Source organism: Cryptomeria japonica, unplaced genomic scaffold (assembly GCF_030272615.1).
Source record: "Cryptomeria japonica unplaced genomic scaffold, Sugi_1.0 HiC_scaffold_107, whole genome shotgun sequence".
Lineage (NCBI taxonomy): Eukaryota > Viridiplantae > Streptophyta > Pinopsida > Cupressales > Cupressaceae > Cryptomeria > Cryptomeria japonica.
Window position 1 is genome coordinate 367,501 of NW_026728929.1, and position 25,000 is coordinate 392,500.

General features: G+C 60.5%; 2 non-coding genes across 2 annotated transcripts; both read right to left on the reverse strand.

Moving 5' to 3' along the window:
* Nucleotides 1-3,829: 3,829 nt before the first annotated feature.
* On the reverse strand, nt 3,830-3,948 carry LOC131865236 (5S ribosomal RNA). Its single transcript, XR_009363965.1, has one exon. It is a non-coding gene; the product is annotated as a 5S ribosomal RNA (ribosomal RNA).
* A 7,817-nt stretch (nt 3,949-11,765) lies between these two features.
* On the reverse strand, nt 11,766-11,884 carry LOC131865250 (5S ribosomal RNA). The gene has a single exon (XR_009363979.1). It is a non-coding gene; the product is annotated as a 5S ribosomal RNA (ribosomal RNA).
* Nucleotides 11,885-25,000: the final 13,116 nt, after the last annotated feature.

Here is a 25,000-nt window from a genome sequence, read left to right on the forward strand (position 1 = left end):
GTTTTTTTCACTATCTTTCAGAACGGAAATTTTAAAATCTCGTTTTTTTTTGCCTTTTCTGGAAATTAGTGAAGGCAGCGCATCAAAGGTGCGCAACGCTGGTGCGAACCTGGGAGCGCTCCGATGTGTGCTCCAAGGTGCGGCGTGCACGAAGTCGGACCCCGGTTTGCCCCGGGTGCGCACCTCGCGTGCACCTTGGTGCGCACACCTTGGCTGGGTTGCGCGCCCTGGTGGGCACCATGGTGCGCACCAAGGAGCGCTCCGAAGTGTGCTCCAAGGTGCGGCGTGCACGAAGTCGGAGCCCGGTTTGCCCCGGGTGCGCACCTCGCGTGCACCTTCGCCGCGGTGGGCACCATGGCGTGCACGAAGTCGGAGCCCGGTTTGCCCCGGGTGCGCACCTCGCGTGCACCTTCGCCGGGGTGGGCACCTTGGTGTGCAGACCTTGGCTGGGTTGCGCGCCCTGGTGGGCACCATGGTGCGCACCAAGGAGCGCTCCGAAGTGTGCTCCAAGGTGCGGCCTGCACGAAGTCGGAGCCCGGTTTGCCCCGGGTGTGCACCTCGGGTGGGCACCTTGGTGCGCATGCCTTGCCTGGGCTGCGCACCAGGGCGGGCTCAAGATGGCACCCGCGTTCCTTTTTTTTCACTATCTTTCAAAACGGAAATTTTAAAATCTCATTTTTTTTTGCCTTTTTCTGGAAATTAGTGAAGGCAGCGCATCAAAGGTGCGCACCTCGCTGCCCACCACGGTGCGCAACGCCGGTGGGCACCCGGGAGTGCTTCGAAGTGTGCTCCAAGGTGCTGCGTGCACGTTGTCGGAGCCCGGTTTGCCCCGGGTGCGCACCTCGCGTGCACCTTCGTCGGGGTGGGCACCTTGGCTGGGTTTGCCCCGGCTGCGCTCCGAAGCGGGGTTATTGGAGCGCCGCCTCTTTTTTTGTCGGAGCGTTTGGTGGGGTTTCTCGCATTGGCTCTTCCGAGGCCCGGTTGCCACCCTGGCGCGCACGAAGTCGGAAGTAGGGTTAATTGCCCGGGTGCGCACCTTTGCCAGGGTGGGCACCTTACCTGGGCTGCGCACCAGGGCGGGCTCAAGATGGCACGCGCGTTCCGTTTTTTTCACTATCTTTCAAAACGGAAATTTTAAAATCTCCTTTTTTTTTTGCCTTTTCTGGAAATTAGTGAAGGCAGCGCATCAAAGGTGCGCACCTCGCTGCCCACCTTGGTGTGCTCTGAGGTGCGCACCCGGGAGCGCTACGAAGTGTGCTCCAAGGTGCGGCGTGCACGTTGTCGGAGCCCGGTTTGCCCCGGGTGCGCACCTCGCCTGCACCTTGGCCGGGGTGGGCACCTTGGCTGGGTTTGCCCAGGGTGCGCTCCGAAGCGGGGTTACTGGAGCGCCCCCTCTTTTTTTGTCAGAGCGTTTGGTGGGGTTTCTCGCATTGGCTCTTCCCAGGCCCGGTTGTTGGGTGCGCTCCCACCCTGGCGCGCGCGAAGTTGGAAGTTGGGTTAATTGCCCGGGCGCGCACCTTCGCCAGGGTGGGCACCTTGGTGCGCACACCTTGGCTGGGCTGCGCACCAGGGCGGGCTCAAGATGGCACCAGCATTCCCTTTTTCTCACTATCTTTCAAAACGGAAATTTTAAAATCTCGTTTTTTTTTTGCCTTTTATGGAAATTAGTGAAGGCATCGCATCAAAGGTGCGCACCTCGCTGCCCACCTTGGTGTGCTCCGAGGTGCCCACCACGGTGCGCAACGCCGGTGCGAACCCGGGAGCGCCCCGATGTGTGCTCCAAGGTGCGGCGTGCACGAAGTCGGACCCCGGTTTGCCCCGGGTGCGCACCTCGCGTGCACCTTGGTGCGCACACCTTGGCTGGGTTGCGCGGCCTGGTGGGCACCATGGTGCGCACCAAGGAGCGCTCCGAAGTGTGCTCCAAGGTGCGGCGTGCACGAAGTCGGAGCCCGGTTTGCCCCGGGTACGCACCTCGCGTGCACCTTCGCCGGGGTGGGCACCTCGGCTGGGTTGCGCGCCCTGGTGCGCACCAAGGAGCGCTCCGAAGTGTGCTCCAAGGTGCGGCGTGCACGAAGTCGGAGCCCGGTTTGCCCCGGGTGCGCACCTCGCGTGCACCTTCGGCGGGGTTGCGCGCCCTGGTGGGCACCATGGTGCGCACCAAGGAGCGCTCCGAAGTGTGCTCCAAGGTGCGGCGTGCACGAAGTCGGAGCCCGGTTTGCCCCGGGTGCGCACCTCGCGTGCACCTTCGGCGGGGTTGCGCGCCCTGGTGGGCACCATGGTGCGCACCAAGGAGCGCTCCGAAGTGTGCTCCAAGGTGCGGCGTGCACGAAGTCGGAGCCCGGTTTGCCCCGGGTGCGCACCTCGCGTGCACCTTCGCCGCGGTGGGCACCATGGCGTGCACGAAGTCGGAGCCCGGTTTGCCCCAGGTGCGCACCTCGCGTGCACCTTCGCCGGGGTGGGCACCTCGGCTGGGTTGCGCGCCCTGGTGCGCACCAAGGAGCGCTCCGAAGTGTGCTCCAAGGTGCGGCGTGCACGAAGTCGGAGCCCGGTTTGCCCCGGGTGCGCACCTCGCGTGCACCTTCGCCAGGGTGGGCACCTCGGTGCGCACACCTTCTCAATGTTTTCTTGCCTTTTCTGGAAATTGGTGAAGGCAGCGCATCAAAGGTGCGCACCTCGGTGTGCTCCGAGGTGCGAACCCGAGAGCGCTCCGAGGTGCCCACGAAGTCGAAAGTCGGGTTAATTGCATTGTTTTCCCCGGGTGCGCTCCGAGGTGCACAACATCGGCGCGCACCAAGGAGGGCTCCGAAGTGTGCTCCAAGGTGCGCACGATGGCGTGCACCTCTGGTGCGCACGATTCGGAGCTCGGTTTGACCGGGGTGCGCACACCTTGGCTGGGTTGCGCACCTTTTGTGCGCTCCAAGGTGCGCACGAAGTCGGAGCTCGGTTTGCCCCGGGTGCGCACCTTCGCCAGGGTGCGCACCTTGATGCGCACGCCTTGGCTGGGCTGCGCACCTTGGTGGGCGCCATGGTGCGCACCTTTCGTGCGCTCCAAGGTGCGCACGAAGTCGGAGCTCGGTTTGCCCCGGGTGCGCACCTTGGTGGGCGCCATGGTGCACTCCGAGGTGCCCAAGATTGGTGCGCACCAAGGAGCGCTCCGAAGTGCGCTCCAAGGTGCGCGCGAAGTCGAAAGTTGGGTTAATTGTCCGGTTTGCCTCGGGTGCGCACCTTGCGTGCACCTTCGCCAGGGTGGGCGCCTTGGTGCGCACACCTTGGCTGGGCTGCGCACACCTTGGCACCCGCGTTTCCTTCATTTTAAATTTTTTTTTTTTACAATCTCTCAAGTGGGAAATTCTATAATCTCAACTTTTTTTGCCTTTTCAGGAAACTTTTGAATGGAGCGCATCATTGGTGCGCTCCGAAGTGTGCTCCAAAGCTCTCTCCAGCTGCGTGCACCTGCCCCGGCCGCGCACCCGGCCCCGCCCAGCTTCGCTCACCTGTCCCGGGCGTCTGGTGCGGAACCTTAGAGTAAGAAACATCACCGTGCACCTTGGCCAACGTGCGCGACTCGACCGAGCGCGCACTGGCCGAGGTGCACACCGATTTCACCTGGGTGCGCGCGCAGCACCTCGGGCGCACCGGGGTGCGCGCACAACGCCCGGGTTGCACCGTGACCTGTGTGCTCGGGGCGCCTCGGGTGCGCGCTCGGTGTCGCCCCCGCGCGCGCGGTAGTGCGGGCAGCGCACCCCGGCCCGGCCCGGCCCCGACGAGAACGCAAACGGGCAAAAGGTTTATTCAAATAGCATTGCGATGCCCGGCGAAAAACTAAAAAAGGGTGCAACACCGGGACTTCCCGGGAGGTCACCCATCCCAGTACTACTCCGGCCCAAGCGCGCTTAACTGCGGAGTTCTGATGGGATCCGGTGCACTAACGCTGGTATGATCGCACCCGTTATGAGCTTGTCGCAGTGTGTACTTAGCAAACCGCGACCCACGTGCGAATCCACCCCGGCCACCCACCCCCGTCGAGGTGCACACCCTCCCTCGCGAAGTGCGCCCCGTTCGCCAAGTGTGAGCCCTGCCCGGGTGCGCGCACCTTGCTAGGGCGTCGGGTGTGCACCCGGCCCGGCCTACGTGCGTGCACCTGTAGGGGGCGTCGTGTGCGTGCAGTGTCCCGTCTGCAACGCGGTGCCCACACACCACCTCGGGCGCAACGACCTGCGCTCACATGTGGGCCGAGTGCACCTTGGTGCATGTTCGGGGCGCCTCGGGTGCACGCTCGATCTTGCCCCGGTGCACCAAGGCGCTCGGTTTGCCCCGGGTGCGCACTTGGTGCAAGGTGGGCACCCAAAATAGGGATCAAGCACCAAAACACAAGTTTCGGGATGCAAAATGGGACCCAAGGACCACAAATGCGTTCCAAGACCCATGATGGGTCCACGAGAACAAAAATGTGTTCCGAGACTTAATAAACAAATATTGGGTTTTAGGAGAAGAAACATGCTCTGATGCCCAAAACGAGAATCGACCCCGAAAAGGCCACAGGCCAAAAGTGGGATGCGAGACAAAAAAAAATGGGACCCGAGGACCAAAATTGGGTTCCCAGGTCGAAGACAGGGCAACCGGACAAGAAACGACCTCTAAGGCTCGAAATGAGTCCCGACGACTAAAACTTGACAAGAAGCACCCATCAGGCACCCAACTCGACACCCATGGGATGCCGACCCACCCGGGCTTCCACCTAGCACACCTTGGCACCCACCCACCCTCGCACCCAACCTCGCACCCAACTTAGCACCTTTGAACCCACATTGGCACTCACCCTGACCCTGGCACCTTGGAACCCACATTGGCACTCACCTTGACCCTGGCACCCACCTTTGCACTCACCTTGGGACCCACCCTGGCTCCCACCTCGGCACCCACCCAGACACCCACCTTGGTTCCTTGGCACCCACCTTGGATCCTTGGCACCCACCCCGACACCCACCTTGGCACGCAACTTGGCTACTTGCCACCCACCTTGGCTCCTTGACGCCCACCCCGACAACCACCCCGTGACCTACCCTGGCTAGGGTTGGTGCACACCCACCCTGGTGCCCACCTTGGCACCCACCCTATGACCCACCTTGGCACGCACCTTAGTACCCACCCCGTTACCCACCCTAGGACCCACCCCGTGACCCACCTTGGCCAGGGTGGGTGCCTTGGTGCGCACAACTTGCCTGGGCTGCACACCAGGGCGGGCTCAAGATGGCACCCGCGTTCCGTTTTTTTCACTATCTTTCAAAACGGAAATTTTAAAATCTCATTTTTTTCTTTTTTTTGCCTTTTCTGGAAATTAGTGAAGGCAGCGCATCAAAGGTGCGCAATGCTGGTGCGAACCCGGGAGCGCTCCGATGTGTGCTCCAAGGTGCGGCGTGCACGAAGTCCGAGCCCGGTTTGCCCCGGGTGCGCACCTCGCGTGCACCTTCGCCGGGGTGAGCACCTTGGCTGGGTTGCGCGCCCTGGTGCGTACCAAGGAGCGCTCTGAAGTGTGCTCCAAGGTGCGGCGTGCACGAAGTCGGAGCCCGGTTTGCCCCGGGTGTGCACCTCGGGTGCGCACCTCGCGTGCACCTTCGCTGCGGTGGGCACCTTGGCTGGGTTGCGCGCCTTGGTGGGCACCATGCAGTGCACGAAGTCGGAGCCCGGTTTGCCCCGGGCGCGCACCTCCGCCAGGGTGGGCACCTTGGTGCGCACAACTTGCCTGGGCTGCGCATCAGGAAGGGCTCAAGATGGCACCCGCGTTCCGTTTTTTTCACTATCTTTCAGAACGGAAATTTTAAAATATCGTTTTTTTTTGCCTTTTCTGGAAATTAGTGAAGGCAGCGCATCAAAGGTGCGCAACGCTGGTGCGAACCTGGGAGCGCTCCGATGTGTGCTCCAAGGTGCGGCGTGCACGAAGTCGGAGCCCGGTTTGCCTCGGGTGCGCCCTGGTGGGCACCATGGTGCGCACCAAGGAGCGCTCCGAAGTGTGCTCCAAGGTGCGGCCTGCACGAAGTCGGAGCCCGGTTTGCCCCGGGTGTGCACCTCGGGTGGGCACCTTGGTGCGCATGCCTTGCCTGGGCTGCGCACCAGGGCGGGCTCAAGATGGCACCCGCGTTCCTTTTTTTTCACTATCTTTCAAAACGGAAATTTTAAAATCTCATTTTTTTTTGCCTTTTTCTGGAAATTAGTGAAGGCAGCGCATCAAAGGTGCGCACCTCGCTGCCCACCACGGTGCGCAACGTCGGTGGGCACCCGGGAGTGCTTCGAAGTGTGCTCCAAGGTGCTGCGTGCACGTTGTCGGAGCCCGGTTTGCCCCGGGTGCGCACCTCGCGTGCACCTTCGTCGGGGTGGGCACCTTGGCTTGGTTTGCCCCGGCTGCGCTCCGAAGCGGGGTTATTGGAGCGCCGCCTCTTTTTTTGTCGGAGCGTTTGGTGGGGTTTCTCGCATTGGCTCTTCCGAGGCCCGGTTGCCACCCTGGCGCGCACGAAGTCGGAAGTAGGGTTAATTGCCCGGGTGCGCACCTTTGCCAGGGTGGCACCTTACCTGGGCTGCGCACCAGGGCGGGCTCAAGATGGCACGCGCGTTCCGTTTTTTTCACTATCTTTCAAAACGGAAATTTTAAAATCTCCTTTTTTTTTTGCCTTTTCTGGAAATTAGTGAAGGCAGCGCATCAAAGGTGCGCACCTCGCTGCCCACCTTGGTGTGCTCTGAGGTGCGCACCCGGGAGCGCTACGAAGTGTGCTCCAAGGTGCGGCGTGCACGTTGTCGGAGCCCGGTTTGCCCCGGGTGCGCACCTCGCCTGCACCTTGGCCGGGGTGGGCACCTTGGCTGGGTTTGCCCAGGGTGCGCTCCGAAGCGGGGTTACTGGAGCGCCCCCTCTTTTTTTGTCAGAGAGTTTGGTGGGGTTTCTCGCATTGGCTCTTCCCAGGCCCGGTTGTTGGGTGCGCTCCCACCCTGGCGCGCGCGAAGTTGGAAGTTGGGTTAATTGCCCGGGCGCGCACCTTCACCAGGGTGGGCACCTTGGTGCGCAAACCTTGGCTGGGCTGCGCACCAGGGCGGGCTCAAGATGGCACCAGCATTCCCTTTTTCTCACTATCTTTCAAAACAGAAATTTTAAAATCTCGTTTTTTTTTTGCCTTTTATGGAAATTAGTGAAGGCATCGCATCAAAGGTGCGCACCTCGCTGCCCACCTTGGTGTGCTCCGAGGTGCCCACCACGGTGCGCAACGCCGGTGCGAACCCGGGAGCGCCCCGATGTGTGCTCCAAGGTGCGGCGTGCACGAAGTCGGACCCCGGTTTGCCCCGGGTGCGCACCTCGCGTGCACCTTGGTGCGCACACCTTGGCTGGGTTGCGCGGCCTGGTGGGCACCATGGTGCGCACCAAGGAGCGCTCCGAAGTGTGCTCCAAGGTGCGGCGTGCACGAAGTCGGAGCCCGGTTTGCCCCGGGTGCGCACCTTCGCCGCGGTGGGCACCATGGCGTGCACGAAGTCGGAGCCCGGTTTGCCCCGGGTGCGCACCTCGCGTGCACCTTCGCCGGGGTGGGCACCTCGGCTGGGTTGCGCGCCCTGGTGCGCACCAAGGAGCGCTCTGAAGTGTGCTCCAAGGTGCGGCGTGCACGAAGTCGGAGCCCGGTTTGCCCCGGGTGTGCACCTCGGGTGCGCACCTCGCGTGCACCTTCGCTGCGGTGGGCACCTTGGCTGGGTTGCGCGCCTTGGTGGGCACCATGCAGTGCACGAAGTCGGAGCCCGGATTGCCCCGGGCGCGCACCTCCGCCAGGGTGGGCACCTTGGTGCGCACAACTTGCCTGGGCTGCGCACCAGGAAGGGCTCAAGATGGCACCCGCGTTCCGTTTTTTTCACTATCTTTCAGAACGGAAATTTTAAAATCTCGTTTTTTTTTGCCTTTTCTGGAAATTAGTGAAGGCAGCGCATCAAAGGTGCGCAACGCTGGTGCGAACCTGGGAGCGCTCCGATGTGTGCTCCAAGGTGCGGCGTGCACGAAGTCGGACCCCGGTTTGCCCCGGGTGCGCACCTCGCGTGCACCTTGGTGCGCACACCTTGGCTGGGTTGCGCGCCCTGGTGGGCACCATGGTGCGCACCAAGGAGCGCTCCGAAGTGTGCTCCAAGGTGCGGCGTGCACGAAGTCGGAGCCCGGTTTGCCCCGGGTGCGCACCTCGCGTGCACCTTCGCCGCGGTGGGCACCATGGCGTGCACGAAGTCGGAGCCCGGTTTGCCCCGGGTGCGCACCTCGCGTGCACCTTCGCCGGGGTGGGCACCTTGGTGTGCAGACCTTGGCTGGGTTGCGCGCCCTGGTGGGCACCATGGTGCGCACCAAGGAGCGCTCCGAAGTGTGCTCCAAGGTGCGGCCTGCACGAAGTCGGAGCCCGGTTTGCCCCGGGTGTGCACCTCGGGTGGGCACCTTGGTGCGCATGCCTTGCCTGGGCTGCGCACCAGGGCGGGCTCAAGATGGCACCCGCGTTCCTTTTTTTTCACTATCTTTCAAAACGGAAATTTTAAAATCTCATTTTTTTTTGCCTTTTTCTGGAAATTAGTGAAGGCAGCGCATCAAAGGTGCGCACCTCGCTGCCCACCACGGTGCGCAACGCCGGTGGGCACCCGGGAGTGCTTCGAAGTGTGCTCCAAGGTGCTGCGTGCACGTTGTCGGAGCCCGGTTTGCCCCGGGTGCGCACCTCGCGTGCACCTTCGTCGGGGTGGGCACCTTGGCTGGGTTTGCCCCGGCTGCGCTCCGAAGCGGGGTTATTGGAGCGCCGCCTCTTTTTTTGTCGGAGCGTTTGGTGGGGTTTCTCGCATTGGCTCTTCCGAGGCCCGGTTGCCACCCTGGCGCGCACGAAGTCGGAAGTAGGGTTAATTGCCCGGGTGCGCACCTTTGCCAGGGTGGGCACCTTACCTGGGCTGCGCACCAGGGCGGGCTCAAGATGGCACGCGCGTTCCGTTTTTTTCACTATCTTTCAAAACGGAAATTTTAAAATCTCCTTTTTTTTTTGCCTTTTCTGGAAATTAGTGAAGGCAGCGCATCAAAGGTGCGCACCTCGCTGCCCACCTTGGTGTGCTCTGAGGTGCGCACCCGGGAGCGCTACGAAGTGTGCTCCAAGGTGCGGCGTGCACGTTGTCGGAGCCCGGTTTGCCCCGGGTGCGCACCTCGCCTGCACCTTGGCCGGGGTGGGCACCTTGGCTGGGTTTGCCCAGGGTGCGCTCCGAAGCGGGGTTACTGGAGCGCCCCCTCTTTTTTTGTCAGAGCGTTTGGTGGGGTTTCTCGCATTGGCTCTTCCCAGGCCCGGTTGTTGGGTGCGCTCCCACCCTGGCGCGCGCGAAGTTGGAAGTTGGATTAATTGCCCGGGCGCGCACCTTCGCCAGGGTGGGCACCTTGGTGCGCACACCTTGGCTGGGCTGCGCACCAGGGCGGGCTCAAGATGGCACCAGCATTCCCTTTTTCTCACTATCTTTCAAAACGGAAATTTTAAAATCTCGTTTTTTTTTTGCCTTTTATGGAAATTAGTGAAGGCATCGCATCAAAGGTGCGCACCTCGCTGCCCACCTTGGTGTGCTCCGAGGTGCCCACCACGGTGCGCAACGCCGGTGCGAACCCGGGAGCGCCCCGATGTGTGCTCCAAGGTGCGGCGTGCACGAAGTCGGACCCCGGTTTGCCCCGGGTGCGCACCTCGCGTGCACCTTGGTGCGCACACCTTGGCTGGGTTGCGCGGCCTGGTGGGCACCATGGTGCGCACCAAGGAGCGCTCCGAAGTGTGCTCCAAGGTGCGGCGTGCACGAAGTCGGAGCCCGGTTTGCCCCGGGTACGCACCTCGCGTGCACCTTCGCCGGGGTGGGCACCTCGGCTGGGTTGCGCGCCCTGGTGCGCACCAAGGAGCGCTCCGAAGTGTGCTCCAAGGTGCGGCGTGCACGAAGTCGGAGCCCGGTTTGCCCCGGGTGCGCACCTTCGCCGCGGTGCGCACCATGGCGTGCACGAAGTCGGAGCCCGGTTTGCCCCGGGTGCGCACCTCGCGTGCACCTTCGGCGGGGTTGCGCGCCCTGGTGGGCACCATGGTGCGCACCAAGGAGCGCTCCGAAGTGTGCTCCAAGGTGCGGCGTGCACGAAGTCGGAGCCCGGTTTGCCCCGGGTGCGCACCTCGCGTGCACCTTCGGCGGGGTTGCGCGCCCTGGTGGGCACCATGGTGCGCACCAAGGAGCGCTCCGAAGTGTGCTCCAAGGTGCGGCGTGCACGAAGTCGGAGCCCGGTTTGCCCCGGGTGCGCACCTCGCGTGCACCTTCGCCGCGGTGGGCACCATGGCGTGCACGAAGTCGGAGCCCGGTTTGCCCCGGGTGCGCACCTCGCGTGCACCTTCGCCGGGGTGGGCACCTCGGCTGGGTTGCGCGCCCTGGTGCGCACCAAGGAGCGCTCCGAAGTGTGCTCCAAGGTGCGGCGTGCACGAAGTCGGAGCCCGGTTTGCCCCGGGTGCGCACCTCGCGTGCACCTTCGCCAGGGTGGGCACCTCGGTGCGCACACCTTCTCAATGTTTTCTTGCCTTTTCTGGAAATTGGTGAAGGCAGCGCATCAAAGGTGCGCACCTCGGTGTGCTCCGAGGTGCGAACCCGAGAGCGCTCCGAGGTGCCCACGAAGTCGAAAGTCGGGTTAATTGCATTGTTTTCCCCGGGTGCGCTCCGAGGTGCGCAACATCGGCGCGCACCAAGGAGGGCTCCGAAGTGTGCTCCAAGGTGCGCACGATGGCGTGCACCTCTGGTGCGCACGATTCGGAGCTCGGTTTGACCGGGGTGCGCACACCTTGGCTGGGTTGCGCACCTTTTGTGCGCTCCAAGGTGCGCACGAAGTCGGAGCTCGGTTTGCCCCGGGTGCGCACCTTCGCCAGGGTGCGCACCTTGATGCGCACGCCTTGGCTGGGCTGCGCACCTTGGTGGGCGCCATGGTGCGCACCTTTCGTGCGCTCCAAGGTGCGCACGAAGTCGGAGCTCGGTTTGCCCCGGGTGCGCACCTTGGTGGGCGCCATGGTGCACTCCGAGGTGCCCAAGATTGGTGCGCACCAAGGAGCGCTCCGAAGTGCGCTCCAAGGTGCGCGCGAAGTCGAAAGTTGGGTTAATTGTCCGGTTTGCCTCGGGTGCGCACCTTGCGTGCACCTTCGCCAGGGTGGGCGCCTTGGTGCGCACACCTTGGCTGGGCTGCGCACACCTTGGCACCCGCGTTTCCTTCATTTTAAATTTTTTTTTTTTACAATCTCTCAAGTGGGAAATTCTATAATCTCAACTTTTTTTGCCTTTTCAGGAAACTTTTGAATGGAGCGCATCATTGGTGCGCTCCGAAGTGTGCTCCAAAGCTCTCTCCAGCTGCGTGCACCTGCCCCGGCCGCGCACCCGGCCCCGCCCAGCTTCGCTCACCTGTCCCGGGCGTCTGGTGCGGAACCTTAGAGTAAGAAACATCACCGTGCACCTTGGCCAACGTGCGCGACTCGACCGAGCGCGCACTGGCCGAGGTGCACACCGATTTCACCTGGGTGCGCGCGCAGCACCTCGGGCGCACCGGGGTGCGCGCACAACGCCCGGGTTGCACCGTGGCCTGTGTGCTCGGGGTGCCTCGGGTGCGCGCTCGGTGTCGCCCCCGCGCGCGCGGTAGTGCGGGCAGCGCACCCCGGCCCGGCCCGGCCCCGACGAGAACGCAAACGGGCAAAAGGTTTATTCAAATAGCATTGCGACGCCCGGCGAAAAACTAAAAAAGGGTGCAACACCGGGACTTCCCGGGAGGTCACCCATCCCAGTACTACTCCGGCCCAAGCGCGCTTAACTGCGGAGTTCTGATGGGATCCGGTGCACTAATGCTGGTATGATCGCACCCGTTATGAGCTTGTCGCAGTGTGTACTTAGCAAACCGCGACCCACGTGCGAATCCACCCCGGCCACCCACCCCCGTCGAGGTGCACACCCTCCCTCGCGAAGTGCGCCCCGTTCGCCAAGTGTGAGCCCTGCCCGGGTGCGCGCACCTTGCTAGGGCGTCGGGTGTGCACCCGGCCCGGCCTACGTGCGTGCACCTGGAGGGGGCGTCGTGTGCGTGCAGTGTCCCGTCTGCAACGCGGTGCCCACACACCACCTCGGGCGCAACGACCTGCGCTCACATGTGGGCCGAGTGCACCTTGGTGCATGTTCGGGGCGCCTCGGGTGCACGCTCGATCTTGCCCCGGTGCACCAAGGCGCTCGGTTTGCCCCGGGTGCGCACTTGGTGCAAGGTGGGCACCCAAAATAGGGATCAAGCACCAAAACACAAGTTTCGGGATGCAAAATGGGACCCAAGGACCACAAATGCGTTCCAAGACCCATGATGGGTCCACGAGAACAAAAATGTGTTCCGAGACTTAATAAACAAATATTGGGTTTTAGGAGAAGAAACATGCTCTGATGCCCAAAACGAGAATCGACCCCGAAAAGGCCACAGGCCAAAAGTGGGATGCGAGACAAAAAAAAATGGGACCCGAGGACCAAAATTGGGTTCCCAGGTCGAAGACAGGGCAACCGGACAAGAAACGACCTCTAAGGCTCGAAATGAGTCCCGACGACTAAAACTTGACAAGAAGCACCCATCAGGCACCCAACTCGACACCCATGGGATGCCGACCCACCCGGGCTTCCACCTAGCACACCTTGGCACCCACCCACCCTCGCACCCAACCTCGCACCCAACTTAGCACCTTTGAACCCACATTGGCACTCACCCTGACCCTGGCACCTTGGAACCCACATTGGCACTCACCTTGACCCTGGCACCCACCTTTGCACTCACCTTGGGACCCACCCTGGCTCCCACCTCGGCACCCACCCAGACACCCACCTTGGTTCCTTGGCACCCACCTTGGATCCTTGGCACCCACCCCGACACCCACCTTGGCACGCAACTTGGCTACTTGCCACCCACCTTGGCTCCTTGACGCCCACCCCGACAACCACCCCGTGACCTACCCTGGCTAGGGTTGGTGCACACCCACCCTGGTGCCCACCTTGGCACCCACCCTATGACCCACCTTGGCACGCACCTTAGTACCCACCCCGTTACCCACCCTAGGACCCACCCCGTGACCCACCTTGGCCAGGGTGGGTGCACCCACCCTGGTGCCCACCTTGGCACCCACCCATCCTAGCACCCAGCCTGTGACCGGGCTTGGAACCCAACCTTGCACCCGCACCCGTCTTGGCCAGTGTGGGTGCGCACCCATCCTGGCACCCACGTTGTGACACACCCTTTAACCCACGCACCCTAGCACCCACGTTGGCACCCACCTTGGAACCCAACCTAGCAACTTGGCACCCACCCCGTGACCCACCTTGGCATCCACCATAGCAGTCGCCGACTTGGCACCCACCTCGGCACCCACCTTGACACTTGTGGACCCACCTTGCCACTCACCCTAGCATCGACCCATCCTAGCACCCACCCTGGCACCTTTGCACCCTAGCACTCACCCATCCTAGCACCTAACCTGTGACCCACCTTGACACTCACCCTCGCACCCACCTTGGAACCCAACCTAGCACCCACCCACCCTGACACCAACCCTAGCACCTACCCACCCTTGCACCCACCCTGTGACCCATCTTGGCACCCACCCATCCTACCACTCAACCTATCACCCACCTTCTCACCCACCTTGGCATCCACCTTAGCACCCACCCACACTGACACCTTGGCACCCACCTCGGGCAAGGTGGGTGCACACCCACCCTGGCACCCAATTTAGAACCCACCGAGCATGTTACCCACCTTGGCACCCACATTGCAGCCCACCCTAGTACCCACCCTATGACCCACATTGGCATCCACACCCTAGCACCCAGGCACCTCGACACCCGCCTTGACACCCACCCTAGCACTGAACCTGTGACCCACCTTGGAACTCACCCTAGAACCCACCCACCCTGTGAACCACCTTGGCATCCACCTTAGCACCCACCCACCTTGGCACCCACTCTAGCACTCACCCATCCTAACACCCAACTTGTTACCCACCTTGGCACCCGCCCTCGCGTCCACCTTGAAACCCACCCTAGCACCCACCCACGCAGGAGCCCACCTTGGCACCCAACCTAACACCCACGCATCCTGGCACCCAACTTGTGACCCACCTTGGAACCCACCCTAGTACCCACCTTTGAACCCACTATATCACCAACCCACCTTGGCACCCACCCTATGACCCTCTTTGGAATCCACCCTAGCACGCACCCACCCTGGCACCCACCATGGAGCGCACCCTAGCACCCACCCACCTCGGCACGCACCTCAACACCCACCTTGGTGTGCGCACTGCGCCAACCTCTCAAAGACCCTATGTGGTGCGCTCCAAAGTGTACACCTTTGGTGCGCTCCAAGGTGCGCACCTTTGGTGCACACCGAGGTGCACACCAAAGTGTGCACCGAGGTGAGCACCAAAGTGCACTCCAGGGTGCACACCAAGGCGTGCACCTTTGGTGCGGTCAATGCAAACGAATTCGGAAGTTGGGGTCGATGTCCTAATCGCTGCTGCAGACTACACGTATGAGAATCGGACAAATAGCTTTATATAGGGGAGGTGTTGCGTTTGATGGGTCGACTCCCCTGGTTGTGTGCACTGCACCAACTTCAAAGACCCTGTCTTGTTTAAGAAGTCAAAAGTTGGGGTGGATGTCCTAATCATTGCTGCAGTCTACGCATGTATGAGAATCAGACAAATAGCTTATATAGGGGAGGTGTTGCATTCGGTGGGTTGACTCCCCTGGTTGTGCGCACTGCGCCAACCTCAAAGACCCCGCATAGCAGAAGAAGTCGGAAGTCGGATTTTGGTGAGCACCAAGGCGTGCACCTTTGGTGCGGTCAACGCAGACGAATTCAGAAGTTGGGGTGGATGTCCTAATCGTTGTTGCAGGCTACACATGTATGAGAATCAGACAAATAGCTTATATAGGGGAGGTGTTGGGTTTGATGGGTCAACTCCCTTGGTTGTGCGCATTACGCCAACCTCAAAGACCTTGTTTTCGTTAAGAAGTCAAAAGTTGGGGTCAATGTCCTAATGGCTCCTGCAGGCTACACATGTATGAGAATCGGACAAATAGCTTATATAGGGGAGGTGTTGGGTTTGATGGGTCGACTCCCCTGGTTGTGCGCATTACGTCAACCTCAAAGACCTTGTTTTCGTTAAGAAGTCAAAAGTTGGGGTCGATGTCCTAATTGCTCCTGTAGACTACACATGTATGAGAATCAGACAAATAGCTTATATAGGGGAGGTGTTGGGTTTGATGGGTTGACTCCCCTAGTTGTTCGCATTACACCAACCTCAAAGACCTTGTTTTCGTTTAGAAGCCGAAAGTTGGGGTCGATGTCCTAATTGCTCCTGCAGGCTACGCATGTATGAGAATCAGACAAATAGCTTATATAGGGGAGGTGTTGGGTTTGATGGGTCGACTCCCCTGGTTGTGCGCATTGCGCCAACCTCAAAGACCCTGCATTGCGGATGAAGTCGAAAGTCAGAGTTTGGTGTGCTACAAGGTGTGGTCGAAGGTGCTCACCTAGGTGTGCACCTTTGGAGCACAGGAAAAGTGCCCTCCAAAAGTGCGCACCTTTGGAGTGCACAAAAGTGCCCTCCAAAAGTGCGCACCTTTGGAGCGCAGAAAAGTGCCCTCCAAAAAGTGCCCTCCAAAAGTGCGCACCTTTGGAGCGCAGAAAAGTGCCCTCCAAAAAGTGCCCTCCAAAAGTGCGCACCTTTGGAGCGCAGAAAAGTGCCCTCCAAAAAGTGCCCTCCAAAAGTGCGCACCTTTGGAGCGCAGAAAAGTGCCCTCCAAAAAGTGCCCTCCAAAAGTGCGCACCTTTGGAGCGCAGAAAAGTGCCCTCCAAAAAGTGCCCTCCAAAAGTGCGCACCTTTGGAGCGCAGAAAAGTGCCCTCCAAAAAGTGCCCTCCAAAAGTGCGCACCTTTGGAGCGCAGAAAAGTGCCCTCCAAAAAGTGCCCTCCAAAAGTGCGCACCTTTGGAGCGCAGAAAAGTGCCCTCCAAAAAGTGCCCTCCAAAAGTGCGCACCTTTGGAGCGCAGAAAAGTGCCCTCCAAAAGTGCGCACTTTTGGTGCGCACCAAGGCGCTGGTTCGGTCGTTGCAGGCGAGTTCGGAAGTTGGGGTCGATGTCCTGAGCGGAGGTGCAAACTACACAGGTGTCGGAATCGGACAAATAGCTTATATAGGGGAGGTGTATGCTTCGATGGGTCGACTCCCCAGGTTGAGCGCACCGCGCCAACCTCAAAGACCCTACGGTATGGATGAAGTCGGAAGTTGGGTCCGATGACCGATTCGATTAGTAGGTATGCTCATGAGGTCGGAATTTGGGTCCGATGACCTGCCATGTGCAGGAAGGCGAATGTTGACACTGTGCGTTGCAAGGTGCACACCAAGGCGCTGGTGCGGTCTTTTTAGTCGAGTTCGGAAGTTGGGGTCGATGTCCTGATCGGAGGTGCAAGCTACACAGGTGTGGGAATCGGACAAATAGCTTATATAGGGGAGGTGTATGCTTCGTTGGGTCGACTCCCCGGGTTGAGCGCACCGCGCCAACCTCAAAGACCCTACGGTATGGATGAAGTCGGAAGTTGGGTCCGATGACCGATTCGATATGTAGGCATACTCGCGAGGTCGGAATTTGGGTCCGATGACCTGCCACGTGCAGGAAGGCGAATGTTGGCACTGTGCGTTGCAAGGTGCGCACCAAGGCGCTGGTTCGGTCGTTGGAGGCGAGTTCGGAAGTTGGGGTCGATGTCTTGATCGGAGGTGCAAACTACACAGGTGTGGGAATCGGACAAATAGCTTATATAGGGGAGGTGTATGCTTCGTTGGGTCGACTCCCCGGGTTGAGCGCACCGCGCCAACCTCAAAGACCCTACGGTATGGATGAAGTCGGAAGTTGGGTCCGATGACCGATTCGATATGTAGGCATACTCGCGAGGTCGGAATTTGGGTCCGATGACCTGCCATGTGCAGGAAGGCGAATGTTGGGACTGTGCGTCGCAAGGTGCGCACCAAGGCGCTGGTGCCGTCGTTGCAGTCGAGTTCGGAAGTTGGGGTCGATGTCCTGGTCAGAGGTGCAAACTACACAGGTGTGGGAATCGGACAAATAGCTTATATAGGGGAGGTGTATGCTTCGATGGGTCGACTCCCTGGGTTGAGCGCACCGCGCCAACCTCAAAGACCCTACAGTATGGATGAAGTCGGAAGTTGGGTCCGATGACCGATTCGATACGTAGGCATATTGGCGAGGTCTGAATTTGTGTCCGATGACCTGCCATGCGCAGGAAGGCGGAATTTGGGTCCGATGACCGAGTTGATGGCGTGCCATGCGCAGAAAGGCGGAATTTGGGTCCGATGACCGAGTTGATGTTGATGGCCCGCCATGCACAGGAAGGCGGAATTTGGGTCCGATGACCGATTTGAAGGCGTGCCATACGCAAAAAGGCGGAGTTTGGGTCCGATGACCGAGTTGATATTGATGGCCCGCCATGCGCAGGAAGGCGGAATTTGGGTCCGATGACCTGACATACGCATGGAGTCCGACTCGGGGGCCGATGTTCGATTCGATGACTTGCATTGTGGGTAAAGTCGGAAGTTGTGGTCTTTGACCCGATTCGATGACCAGACTTCGGCTGCTTGAGAATCGGACAAATAACTTATATAGGGGAGGTAGTGTTCTCGAGCATCCTCCCCCCGTGCCCGTTTATGTCGATTGATGCTGGTGCTCGACTGGTTGGAGCGCTCGGATGCAAAAATCTTGCACCAGGATTTATCGATTGTGATGGACACGGCAAGTCTCCTGATTGCTATGCAGGAGCTCATCGTGAATCTCTATGCGGCCTTGGTATGGACTCGACCTGCGGAATGGTTCGGCAATGGTAGTCGCTCCAACACGTCCTTGCAATGGCCACAGAGGTGATTCGACTAGAGCTCCAGTCTAGCTTTTGGGTTGCTTGGCGGACTGGTATAGCCGCGATCGAGTTCCGGCCATGAACGTTTTAGATAGCTCTTGGGCTTTCTGGGACGGAAGTCGGAAGTTTGGGCTGTTGTCCGATTTGATGACCATTCTTCGGATGTGTGAGAATCGGACAAATAACTTATATAGGGGACTGTGTTGTCTCACGCAGCCCCCTCCGTGCCCCTCTATCTCGACCGATGTTGGTGCTTGAAAGGGTTGGGATCGCTCGGATTTATAAACGTGCACCACCATTTGTCGAGTGTGAGGGACGCGGCAGGTCTCCTAAATGCTATGCGGGCGCTCTCTGAGAATCTCTATCCGGCCTCGACACAGACTAGTCTTGCTGAATGGTTTGGCACTGGTAGTCGATCCAACACGTCGTTGTTGTGGCCGCCTAGGCGATTCGATTCGAGCCCCCGTCTAGCTTTTGGGTTGCTTGGCGGATTTTGCCCTATCCGCAAGTGAGCTCGGTCCCTAAACGTTCGAGAAACCCGATTGCTATGCGCCGACTCTCTTTCTTGCGAGCCTCCATCTAGCTTTTGGGTCTCTACGGAACGGAAGTCGGAATCTGGGACCGTTGTTTGATTCGACGAGGCAGACTACGGTTGTGCGAGAATCGGACAAATAACTTATATAGGGGAGGTGTTGACTGGAGCATTCTCCCCCGTGCCCCTCTAACTCGACCAATGCTGGCGCTCGAACGGTGGTAGCGCTCGGATTTTCATTGAGCGCCAGCATTGGTCGATTTAGAGGGGCATGCGAGATTCCCGAATGCTATGCGAGGGCTCTAACGGAAATGTCTATTGGTTTCGGTATGGATGCAATTGCGAGTGGTTCGGCAAAGGTAGTCGTTCCGATGCGTCCATGTCGTGGCCAAATCGATAATTCGATTTGAGCCCTCGTATAGCATTTGGGTCTCTCGATGTGATTCCGCATTCCAGTCCCTTTGGGCACTGCTTGAGCCGCATCCCAGGGGGTTCCCTTCCCAATAATCTGCCTCGCAACCCGATTGCTATGCGGTGAGGCTCCTCGGCCGCCTCGGAACTATCTGTGTATCAGACGCATCGCGGGATAAGGGGTTGGCAACGGTAGTCGCCCCAAGCGCGTCCGATGCTTGGACCATTCCGAGGCGGCCCTGAAGCCTCTTCCGTCTAGCCGTTGGGTCCTTCTCGCCGCATCCCTCGCCTCGCACCCCGATTGCTATGCGGTGAGGCTCCTCGGCCGCCTCGGAACTATCTGTGTATCGGACGCGTCGCGGGATAAGGGGTTGTCACTGGTAGTCGCCCCAAGCGCGTCCGATGCTTGGACCATTCCGAGGCGGCCCTGAAGCCTCTTCCGTCTAGCCGTTGGGTCCTTCTCGCCGCATCCCTCGCCTCGCACCCCGATTGCTATGCGGTGAGGCTCCTCGGCCGCCTCGGAACTATCTGTGTATCGGACGCGTCGCGGGATAAGGGGTTGTCATTGGTAGTCGCCCCAAGCGCGTCCGATGCTTGGACCATTCCGAGGCGGCCCTGAAGCCTCTTCCGTCTAGCCGTTGGGTCCTTCTCGCCGCATCCCTCGCCTCGCACCCCGATTGCTATGCGTTGAGGCTCCTCGGCCGCCTCGGAACTATCTGTGTATCGGACGCGTCGCGGGATAAGGGGTTGTCACTGGTAGTCGCCCCAAGCGCGTCCGATGCTTGGACCATTCCGAGGCGGCCCTGAAGCCTCTTCCGTCTAGCCGTTGGGTCCTTCTCGCCGCATCCCTCGCCTCGCACCCCGATTGCTATGCGGTGAGGCTCCTCGGCCGCCTCGGAACTATCTGTGTATCGGACGCGTCGCGGGATAAGGGGTTGTCACTGGTAGTCGCCCCAAGCGCGTTCGATGCTTGGACCATTCCGAGGCGGCCCTGAAGCCTCTTCCGTCTAGCCGTTGGGTCCTTCTCGCCGCATCCCTCGCCTCGCACCCCGATTGCTATGCGGTGAGGCTCCTCGGCCGCCTTGGAACTATCTGTGTATCGGACGCGTCGCGGGATAAGGGGTTGTCACTGGTAGTCGCCCCAAGCGCGTCCGATGCTTGGACCATTCCGAGGCGGACCCGAAGCCTCTTCCGTCTAGCCGTTGGGTCCTTCTCGCCGCATCCTTCGCCTCGCACCCCGATTGCTATGCGGTGAGGCTCCTCGGCCGCCTCGGAACTATCTGTGTATCGGACGCGTCGCGGGATAAGGGGTTGTCACTGGTAGTCGCCCCAAGCGCGTCCGATGCTTGGACCATTCCGAGGCGGACCCGAAGCCTCTTCCGTCTAGCCGTTGGGTCCTTCTCGCCGCATCCCTCGCCTCGCACCCCGATTGCTATGCGGTGAGGCTCCTCGGCCGCCTTGGAACTATCTGTGTATCGGACGCGTCGCGGGATAAGGGGTTGTCACTGGTAGTCGCCCCAAGCGCGTCCGATGCTTGGACCATTCCGAGGCGGACCCGAAGCCTCTTCCGTCTAGCCGTTGGGTCCTTCTCGCCGCATCCCTCGCCTCGCACCCCGATTGCTATGCGGTGAGGCTCCTCGGCCGCCTTGGAACTATCTGTGTATCGGACGCGTCGCGGGATAAGGGGTTGTCACTGGTAGTCGCCCCAAGCGCGTCCGATGCTTGGACCATTCCGAGGCGGACCCGAAGCCTCTTCCGTCTAGCCGTTGGGTCCTTCTCGCCGCATCCCTCGCCTCGCACCCCGATTGCTATGCGGTGAGGCTCCTCGGCCGCCTTGGAACTATCTGTGTATCGGACGCGTCGCGGGATAAGGGGTTGTCACTGGTAGTCGCCCCAAGCGCGTCCGATGCTTGGACCATTCCGAGGCGGCCCCGAAGCCTCTTCCGTCTAGCCGTTGGGTCCTTCTCGCCGCATCCCTCGCCTCGCACCCCGATTGCTATGCGGTGAGGCTCCTCGGCCGCCTTGGAACTATCTGTGTATCGGACGCGTCGCGGGATAAGGGGTTGTCACTGGTAGTCGCCCCAAGCGCGTCCGATGCTTGGACCATTCCGAGGCGGCCCCGAAGCCTCTTCCGTGTAGCCGTTGGGTCCTTCTCGCCGCATCCCTCGCCTCGCACCCCGATTGCTATGCGGTGAGGCTCCTCGGCCGCCTTGGAACTATCTGTGTATCGGACGCGTCGCGGGATAAGGGGTTGTCACTGGTAGTCGCCCCAAGCGCGTCCGATGCTTGGACCATTCCGAGGCGGACCTGAAGCCTCTTCCCTCTAGCCGTTGGGGCTTTCTCGCCGCATCCCTCGCCTCGCACCCTGATTGCTATGCTGTGAGGCTCCTCGGCCGCCTTGGAACTATCTGTGTATCGGACGCATCGCGGGATAAGGGGTTGGCAGTGGTAGTCGCCCCAAGCGCATCCGATGCTTGGACCATTCCGAGGCGGCCCTGCAGCCTCTTCCGTCTAGCCGTTGGGGCCATCTCGCCGCATCCCCCACCTCGCACCACGATTGCTATGCGGTGAGGCTCCTTGGCCGCCTCGGAACTATCTGTGTATCGGACGCATCGCGGGATAAGGGGTTGTCACTGGTAGTCGCCCCAAGCGCGTCCGATGCTTGGACTATTCCGAGGCGGCCCTGCAGCCTCTTCCGTCTAGCCGTTGGGGCCATCTCGCTGCATCCCCCACCTCCTCGGCCGCCTCGGAACTATCTGTGTATCGGACGCATCGCGGGATAAGGGGTTGGCAGTGGTAGTCGCCCCAAGCGCGTCCGATGCTTGGACTATTCCGAGGCAGCCCTGCAGCCTCTTCCGTCTAGCCTTTGGGGCCATCTCGCCGCATCCCTCGCCTCGCACCCCGATTGCTATGCGGTGAGGCTCCTCGGCCGCCTGGGAACTATCTTCGTATCGGACGCATCGCGGGATAAGGGGTTGTCACTGGTAGTCGCCCCAAGCGCGTCCGATGCTTGGACTATTCCGAGGCGGCCCTGTGGCCTCTTCCGTCTAGCCGTTGGGGCCATCTCGCCGCATCCCCCACCTCGCACCCCGATTGCTATGCGGTGAGGCTCTTCGGCCGCCTTGGAACTATCTTCGTATCGGACGCATCGCGGGATAAGGGGTTGTCACTGGTAGTGGCCCCAAGCGCGTCCGATGCTTGGACTATTCCGAGGCGGCCCTGCAGCCTCTTCCGTCTAGCCGTTGGGGCCATCTCGCCGCATCCCCCACCTCGCACCCCGATTGCTATGCGGTGAGGCTCCTCGGCCGCCTTGGAACTATCTTCGTATCGGACGCATCGCGGGATAAGGGGTTGTCACTGGTAGTCGCCCCAAGCGCGTCCGATGCTTGGACTATTCCGACGCGGCCCTGTGGCCTCTTCCGTCTAGCCGTTGGGGCCATCTCGCCGCATCCCCCACCTCGCACCCCGATTGCTATGCGGTGAGGCTCCTCGGCCGCCTTGGAACCATCTTCGTATCGGACGCATCGCGGGATAGGGGGCTGTCACTGGTAGTCGCCCCAAGCGTGTCCGATGCTTGGACCATTCCTAGGCGGCCCTGAAGCCTCTTCCGTCTAGCCGTTGGGGCCTTCCCGCCCCATCCCTCGCCTCGCACCCCCGATTGCTATGCGGTGAGGCTCCTCGGCCGCCTTGGAACCATCTGTGTATCGGACGCATCGCGGGATAAGGGGTTGGCACTGGCAGTCGCCCCAAGCGCGTCCGATGCTTGGACCATTCCGAGGTGGCCCTGAAGCCTCTTCCGTCTAGCCGTTGGGGCCTTCCCGCCCCATCCCTCGCCTCGCACCCCGATTGATATGCGGTGAGGCTCCTCGGCCGCCTTGGAACTATCTGTGTATCGGACGCATCGCGGGATAAGGGGTTGGCACTGGTAGTCGTCCCAATCGCATCCGATGCTTGGACCATTCCGAGGCGGCCCTGCAGCCTCTTCCGTTTAGCCGTCGGGGCCTTCCCGCCGCATCCCTCGCCTCGCATCCCGATTCCTATGCGGTGAGTCTTCTCGGCCGCCGCGGAACTATACCTGTTATTGCTACTGCATCCTTCGGCTGGTAACCTCCTCTGCCGCCTTGGAACGTTCTCTTTGTCGGACGCGTCGCGGGATAAGGGGTTGGCACTGGTAGTCGCCCCAAGCGCGCCCGATGCATAGACCGCTCCGAGTCGACCTTGCTTTCAGCCTCTCACATGCATAGACCTCTCTGAGTCGACCCTGCAGCCTCTCACGTTTAGCCTTTGGAATCTCGCCTCACAACATGATTGCTATCCTTGATGCATCCCTTGCCTCGAGCCCTGATTGCTTTCTTGGCTGCATCCCTCCTCTCCTCACAGCCCGGTTGTCATCACTGCTTCATCCGTCGCTTCATGCATTCTGGCTGCTGGGCCCTTCCCACCGCACACCTCGATTGCTATCTCTTCTGCATCACACACCCCGATTGCTATCTCTGCTACATCCCTCGGCTCTCACTTCTGCATCCTTCGCCTCACACCTCGATTGCTATCAATGCTGCATCCGTAACCTCACACCCCGATTGCTATGCGGGGAGGCTCCTTGGCCGCCTTGGAAATTTCTGTGTGTCGGACGCACCGCGGGATAAGGGGTTGGCACTGGTAGTCGCCCCAAGTGCGCCCGATTCTTAGACCGCTTCGAGGTGACCTCGTAGCCTCTTTCGTCCAGGCTTCCTGCCTTCAACGCCCTTTTTACACCTCGATTGCTATGCGCGGGCTCGTTGGCGTCTATCACCTCTCTGCGAAGAGTGGCACGATGATTGTTGGGGTAAATCGTAGCAGTCCGATCTCTGGCCTTGGGCCATTGTGAGGGCTGATCGATTTCCTGTGCGCATCTCGTGTTCGCCCAGTAACAGACTCGACGACTTGTAATCGGTCTTGTTCCCGATTGTTCCTGGAGGTAGTCTTCGGAACTCTTGGATTTGACCTGTCACTCGAACTGTCCTCTTCCGAGGATGCTTGTGTGTGTGTGCTTGTGCCATTTCCTTGGCGGTATTAACGAGATATTAAAGAGCGGAGTGAGCGCCTCGCCCAGCTATGTTTGGGGCTCTCACTCCCTTACCCGGTGTGCGACCGCTTTGCACGTAGGTTGCGGAGCATCGCGACTCTTTCGATGTTTGGCGGTTGTCTTCCGGTGATGCGTTGGTCCCGAAGTGCACGTTACTAGCATTTCTGCCATTGTTCTCGATCTTTGGCACGTTCCTTCGTTGCAATTGGATATATATCTCCGTTTATACGCGCAGGCTTCTCCCGCCTATTCAGCGCTGTCCCACTCTCAGCACTCTCGTGGTCTCCTTGGCTTCTCTCTCCCGTGAGCGAGCTCTCTTCTCGAGTCTTTTCCATGTCCCATGGAGGTTGCCTTGCGAAATTCGGGCACACAAACGTGACCGGATAAGAGCGGAATTGCCTATGAGGAGAAGCTCACCTTAGGGAGCAGCAATGCCGAGTGTTTCGACAGAGGGTAGAGGGGGCGTTGTTTGGGCGGTTGCACAAAAGAGTGCTACGTTTGCACTGAAGGTTGCTTCTTCGTCTCCGACGAACTCTTCGAGGCAAAAAAGCTTGTTTACGGGGTCGAGGTGGGACTGTTCGTGCGAGTTGCGCCACCAAAAGTGCGTAGGGGGCATATACCTGGGAAATGGATGTCTCTGAGTGGCCTTACTCGGTCGCGTGCACGGTGCATTCTCTAACGGCAGGACTGTCGCGAGCATGTGCGGTTCGGATGTTTTCGGGTAAAGGGTTCCGTACGGGATGTTCTTCCCAGGCTCCTGTGAACCGAGACTCTGCATCGTCATGCTCCGGCTCCCGTGGGTGCTTCATGCCTCGTCGAGCTGTTTGTCGTGGACGATTAAGGCCGAGGCCTTCCTTCGAGAGGGGAATTGTTCAGGCTGGTCGAGGCGGGATTGTTCGTGCGGGGTGCACCACCAAAAGTGCGTAGGGGGCATATGCCTGGGAAATGGATGTCTCTGAGTGGCCTTACTCGGTCGCGTGCACGGTGCACAGTCTCACGGCATGACTGTCGCGAGCATCGACGGT